At 33.1% G+C, this 7,382-nt stretch overlaps 1 protein-coding gene across 3 annotated transcripts in view; it reads left to right on the forward strand.

Annotated features, from left to right (window-relative positions):
* The first annotated feature begins 2,599 nt into the window (after positions 1 to 2,599).
* LOC106462015 (serine/threonine-protein kinase minibrain-like) overlaps positions 2,600 to 7,382 on the forward strand; it is a 145,177-nt gene continuing 140,394 nt past the window's right edge. The window contains exons 1-2 of one of the 3 annotated variants that reach the window (XM_022389293.1): positions 2,600 to 2,946; positions 4,816 to 4,906. The gene's annotated coding sequence lies outside the window, so the exon portion shown is untranslated. The other 2 variants (XM_022389289.1, XM_022389302.1) reach the window with 2 other exon arrangements.

The raw sequence follows: 7,382 nt of genomic DNA on the forward strand, positions 1-7,382 counted from the left end.
CCAAGTGGCTTGAAGCATATGCAATACCAAATCAGGAAGCTACAACTGTAGCTTCGGCTATTAGTGATTTCTTCTTCAGATTTGGTACGCCATATGAACTGTATTCGGATCAAGGCCGTAACTTTGAATAAGCTGTGTTCAATGAATGTTGCAAGTTGTTTGGCATACGAAAGACAAGAACAACGCCACTCCACCCGCAGTCCGATGGGATGGTAGAAAAGTACAACTGGACACTGGAACAAGAATTGGCAAAGTTTTGTAATAGCTGCCAAGATGACTGGAATATCTTACTCCCTCCATTGTTGATGGCCTGTAGGACAGCAGAACATGAAACCACTTGATACACTCCTGCAGAGTTGATGTTTGGTCAGGAACTTCGGTTGCCAGTGGATCTGTTAACAGGATGCCCACCTTATGAAGAGTTGCCTGAAAATGTGTCAGAGTTTGTGAAAGTGTTATCAGAAAGGATGGATGATATTCACCATCAAGTGCATTCAAACTTGAAAACGTCTGCTGATTCGATGAAGTTATCTTATGGTAAGAGATCTACTGAAGTCAGTTTTGTACCAGGAAACAAGGTGTGGTTGTATAATCCCAGGAAGACCAAAGGGAAGTCTCCTAAGTTGTCATCTCCATGGGAAGGCCCATATGACATAGTGGATCGTCTCTCAGACATTACTTTCCGAATAAAATGTGGTCGGCGAGGTAAGCCAAAGGTGGTGCATGCCAACAGGCTTTGGCGTTATCATGGTCCAGGACATTTCAGTTGGGATGAAGTGAAAATGGAACAAATGGCGCTGCTGAAGACGTGTCCCCTGAAAAAGCTTCTGTCAAAAAAGAAACTCTACTCGGTTTTGAGAAGGGAAACAGTGAAGCTCTTGATGAAGTTACTACCACTGATGTGACTGTTACCAATGATAAGACGTTTCCTGATGAAGCAGATGAACCCCAAATGAAGCAAAAGCCAACGAAACGAAGACCAGTACGGAAGATGAAAGATGATACGTCCGTAAAATTAAGAGACTTTGTTGAATTTTACTTTTGTGTTTGTAAATTCTGTACATTAAATTAAGTTATTGTTAATTGTTTATTGGTTTAATGTAAGTGGCTATTGTTCGGGACGAACAATACTAAGGAAGGGGCAGTGTTACGACAGCGGGGGTCACGTGACGCTAGTAACACGTCATATTCTCGGAGGTTCGTGAATCCTCGAGTGTTTACTAGATATGCGGTATTCTTGTATATATAAGACCGGTAAGAGGTGACTGCAAAATGTAATTGAACTGTAGTCAGAGATAGAGACGGACAGTTGAGTCGAGCACGTGAGTCATTCGTTGTGAATTATAGCGTTTGTTATAGCGTGACTGTGGAAATTAAGTGTATTGAAAAGTTGTATTCAAAAAGAATAAACCAGTTTTATTTGAGAAAGGACTTGTATCGCTAAAGTTTCTTCGGAGAGAATTTTTACGGAAAATGAACTAACGACCAGAGATGTAACACTACATAACCCGATAAAATCCCTATTTACAAGAACAAAAAAAGGCACATAAAGTATCCCATGGGAATGTGGAAAGAAATACATAGAAATAAGACGCAAAGAACGCCAAGGTCACATGTGTAGAGATTAATTCTAGATATCTACCTTAACATATCATCAATATGAAACAGGTCACAAAATACTTTTGGATGAAATTACTCTCCTACACCAATCCAAAACTAAAAAGGGAATGAGACTCTTTAGAAACTATAGATATGATCAAAGCAGATGATCTGCTTTAATCATGATCTCTAACTATACCGTGATAATGGCCCTAGCAAAATCAACCGTATTTGGCAAGGTTATTCACCGTTCATACACTTGAACAGATTGACCTCTACCTATATCCTGTCACCTTTTGACACCATTTCCGTCACATTTAATCCCTATTGTCTTTGTTACGATACATAAACCTTGTATTGCTTAGTACTGCTCATACCTGAAGAAGACAGACGAATTTTCTGTCAAAACATGTAGTATGTTCCACCATCAATAAAACTATCCTTATGTTTATAAGTCGGTGTTTGCCTACCTATTATTACTTCTGTTGAATGCAATTTATCATGATGTTGAGCCTTTGAAACTGTTTGTAGTTGAATTTTTGCCCAAAGGTGCACGAGGTCTATCTGCGCTACTCTTGTTTAATTTTGAAGTGAAAGACTATACGGAAGAAAGTTAGCGAACACCACTAACTCTTTGACTACTCTTTGCCAACGAATGGCGTGATTGTCCATTAGTTTATAATGCACCCCGGTTGAAAGGACGGTTTCAATTTCGTGATATGGAGATTGTGATAGAGCGCCCTAATTACCAGACCATTTCAGACCTTCTGGTTTTTTTATATTTTTTATCATTAATAACATTCCCATGTAATGAGTTTTAAATCGTATTTTATAATTAGTATTAACATAATATAAGTTTTTTTTAAGGTTCCAATTCAGATACTTCTTTAGAAGTAGTGATCGTTACAAAACGTTTGTAAGTTATTTTTTATAAATTTAAATATATTTAAATAAATCACACACACATATAAATAAGTATCTGTAATCTTTTAGTAGATGATGCTTTCTCACACCTGTCAAAATAGTTATGATGGTAATTTTGTTGTAAACCTAGAAACACTGTTCGAAGAAAATAGATATTGGAAGAACTGATAAATCTGTTACTGTTGATGAAAGTGAAAACCATTCTCTTCTCAGTAGTGATATTGATAATAACGTTATTCAGTAACTTTATATATATTAGGGGTAGTAATTCTAATACTTGTTGCCTGAGGAAAGGTAAATTCCAGTGACGTTATAACTTATGATCCAGGATTACTACTTAGCTGTAATGTTAATTTTTTTCCTTCTGGTGCTTTTTCATAGTTTTGCTTGTGCCAGAAAGTAATATCATTTGTTTCAGCCGAGGTAATTTGTGGAGTAAAAAGTTTGAAGTTTCATATCTGTAGTTTGTAAAACTTCTTGGCGCAGCATAATTTTTCGATATTGAATATATTTAGGTTTTGAAGATTTTAATGAATAATAATTTTATTAAGAATCCTGGTACTAGTAGTTCTAATAACGTTTCTTTATTGATTCTTAGCTGGAACTTGGAAGAAGTTTCAATACAACTTACGAGATAAGATTATTTTTGTAACAGAGTGAGTGTTTTAATTTTATGGAATGAGTTTGCCATCAGCAGTATTGAAGGCTGGTAATGGTATTGGTAATTGTACTTTACAAGAGCTTAAAACTCAATAAAAGAAGGAGTCAATAATTTCCTGAAAATTTGTGGGCTTAATTGATTTTGTCAAGAGTAGAAACATAAGGTATGCAGGGGTATACTGTCTTTGAAGGACTGAATGGGCCCTTGCTGTATTTCATGTAACTACAACTACTGATAGATTAATAGTACATACAAGTCCAACAATTAATATGTAAAGTGTGATGTACTGACCTCATAATTTAGGGAATGATCATAATTTTATTTTTGATATGGGCAGTAAATTAACATTTAAGGATAAAAAATATGGCTGAAACTTGTGTGAATTGCCTTACACAGATAGTGGAACTTTACAATCATTTTTTTTTTAAGACAAAAGACTTTTGAAACATTGTCACTTTAACCTTCTTAAGGTCTTTATCAAAACCTCTCTTTTCAGTAAAGTTCTGCTATCTGTGTAAAACAGCTGGTGCTCATTTTCATCCTTGTATCATCATTAATACATAAATCATCAGTTATTTCAGAATCATTTATGATTTTCCTGTGGTACCAAAAAACTTGCTAAGCAAGCCTGTAATTGACATTGAATGAGATTCCCCATCCAGGCAGAAATGTTCTTATCACATTTTTTGTTTTTTTAATATTGCATAACAAGCTGAAATACCTGTCAACTGATGGGGAATGTTTAAACTTAATTAAAACAATGCAAGTTTAACAACAATCATATATTTCAAAGTAATAACTTGAACATAAACTTTATCTAAAAGTTTTAAAATTATAACAAAGCTTTTTCATAAACAACACTGACTATGAGAAAAGCATGGTTGTTTGAGAAACAGTCCAGCAACTTTCATATTTTGACCTTGAATCCCTTTAGAATATTGAACATTGTTTAAACATTAACCTTCCAAAATTGTTTGAGATTGACTGGGTAGGCTGAGATTAATTAATCATCAGGCTGTACTAAATAGAAATAGGATTAAGTACAATTTTGACCCCCTTAGGACATTCCCCATAGTTCATAGTGTTTACATACAAACTTTGGTTGAGATTGGCCCAATAGACTTGGAGAAGTTAGGGTAAACACGCACACACACACATTTCATCTATGTATATTTATAGATGTGTGTAACTGATTTAGTGAATGTTTTGTTTTTTCATATTTCAAAATAGTAATAATTGATTTCGAATAACTTTTTTAAAAACCAAATGTATTTTGCGTCAGAGAATTATAACTGAATAAGGTATGATTTTTCTGTAATATAAGATAATCTTTCCAGGTGAAAATACCTGCCCAGTTTGGCAATGAATCTAATTTGTCACTTTCAAATTATGGACTTCTTTGAATGATAGTGTAGGAACTAAGGTTCACTTACAGAGGACTTTTTATTTGTGCTGGGTATGTTGAAATTCCTTTATGGAAATGTTTCACCTTTCTTAAATTAGATGGTGGAGCTCACATGGAGTGACTTGTAGACTTAACTGAATATCCAAATTAGTGATGCCTCAATAGGTTATGCCACTAGTGGGTAATACATTCTATGAATTTTCATGTTATGACACTATATTTTCAGAAAGGAGCTCATCTTTGTAATTTTGTTATCTGCACCAGCCACTTCACCATCTTCCCAATGTGGAATTGTAGCTCTTTGTTATGCAGAAGGGGTGAGTAAATGTTTCTGAAGTTAATATTTTCATACCAGAAAATGTATTTCAGATAGGTACTCACTCATCTGCACTACCTTCTCACTTCTAGTGTATTTATTTTGCCTCATCAAGAATGAGCCTTTGTAGAAATGCTAGTGCTCATGGGGATTACCATATATGGAGGATGTGTCACCCACCTATTGGTGGAGAGCTATATTTTAATGTAAAGGAAAATGTAATAGGCTGGCACAGTACATGTTAATACATGTAGGGGTGGGAGCTTCATTCAAGTTTTGTGGTGTACGCAAAAATCTTCACAGCAGTGGTGTGAGTTTTTTGTTCTGCAGAAAGGTGAGTAAATGTCTGAAATACTTTTTCAGCCCATACAGTATTTAGTTGTGCCTTCACTAAATATGTACCCTTATATGTTTGAATAATACAAACCCTCGATCAATTATATATGTTAACTTGTGCACTTCAAAAATAAACTAAAGATACAGTTAATATAAATAAATGTAATCTATGAACCTTCCTTGTAATTTTTAGATTTATTGCTCTTTATTTGGTACTATTGGTTAAGTAATATGTTCTGCTGTTTTACTAAGTTTAGGCTTGATATTTTTTTAAGATGTTATATATTGTTTTATGTATGTTTTAAATATAAAAAGACAAAATAAGATAATTAAAAAAAACTGAGTGTTATTCAAATGTATAGCGGACCATATTTTTAAAATTTTCTCATGAACTTGGTCTTTTAATTAGCTAAATGGATTTTACAAATTAACAATTTTAAGTATAATATCTCCCAATAAAGCTTGAGGAAAGTTTAGGGAATTATTACTATATATTTATGTATACCAAAGGTTCTTTTATTTTTAGCATAGGAAAGTAGTGAAACTATATATATATGAAGTGTCATTTGTGGATGTTGTATGTTTTCTACCTGCTTAAGTTATATAGGAATTTAACGAAAAATTCCTTTATCTAGTTTCTATGCAATTTTTACCAGAAACACATGTTCCAGAAAGTTACTGAGATTGCCTTATGCTAGTTGCTTTGTTTTTTCTTCCATATAGTAGATAGTCAGTTCTGCCAAAAAGGATATTGAGCATAGCATTTGAGATGGAAGAATTAATGAATGTAATATCCTTTTATGGCTGATATGACATTTTCCAAATGTTACATTCAACCGATGATTTGAGAGAACAAAGGTCACAAGGTTACGGTGTCAATTGGATAAAGATATGAAACTTACCTGTTGAATTAATGCACACTTTTTATGGTCTGTTTCTATTAGAAGATCATATTTAAAAATTATGTTTTGATTCTACAGACAACAGTCCTAAGAGAATGAACTCTGGTCGACTAAGCATAATCTAGTAGAAATTCGACTGTGATTCTTTCTATACAAATGTGTGCTACATTTTCTCTTTGTTTGTGTGTGTAAATAAAGATTGTGTTTGTTTTTGATCAATTTTTTCCAGTCGTATTATTTCACAAACACTAGAAAAACTCTATTATGAGGTTCAGATTATTTTCCTTATTATCTTAACAATTCTGCTTCTATTAAAGGATCTGTCTGATCATTGTCAGGAAATCAGATTGTACCTGAAAATACAACAGAAGTACCAAACTTTGGTAGACACGTTAACTAAATATTCATTTTAAATGATAGAAACTTGTATAAAGAAATTCTTAAGATTGTATCTTCAGTCATGTAATTTAGGATACAAATGTTATTTAAAAATTTCTTTTATTGAAAAAGACATTTAAGTAGTATCTTAAAAATGTTTATGTGTATCATATCTTATACCTGAGTATGGCTATATTTTGATTAAAATACAGAATAAAATGTACTTCTAATTCACATTTGAAATGTAAATATTGAAATCATAAATAATATTCAACGTTAAACTAGTTATCTAAATGGTAAAGCATTGGTCCTGTTAGCCAATCTTTTGTTCACGTTTCGGCTTTATCATGTAAAATTTAACACTAGGATTTGTTCTTTCATTACTTTCTAACGCATTCATACAGCGAAACAATTAGAAGTCACAAAACATCAAATATGCGGTCGTCTAATCATCTAAAAGAGACATACAAATATACTCAATGATATGTTTTTGTTCCTAATAGTAATTCCAGCTCAGTAGTTTGAAATGTATATCTATTTATTATTTCTAGTTAGATATGGCAATATTCATTATGTGCATTAGCTTGGAAATTTTCTTTTTGTTGCTATATGCCTTATATAAACTCTAAAGTGCATGGTCTAATTCAAGATGTTTGTTTGCTAACAATTTTGACATGAAAGGCTATGCTTTCAAAAGCAAATTTGGTTCCACTTGCAGATTGAGTTTTTGTAGTTGAGTATTTTGACTGTCTTAATTTATTCCAGTTTAGGTGGTTATAGGTCAATCCATGTGAAATGACATAATGTAGTAACATAATGTTTTGGACAACATGGGACCTATTGGTCCGTCTTGGCTATTTC

This window comes from Limulus polyphemus, unplaced genomic scaffold (assembly GCF_000517525.1).
Source record: "Limulus polyphemus unplaced genomic scaffold, Limulus_polyphemus-2.1.2 Scaffold42, whole genome shotgun sequence".
NCBI classification, from domain to species: domain Eukaryota; kingdom Metazoa; phylum Arthropoda; class Merostomata; order Xiphosura; family Limulidae; genus Limulus; species Limulus polyphemus.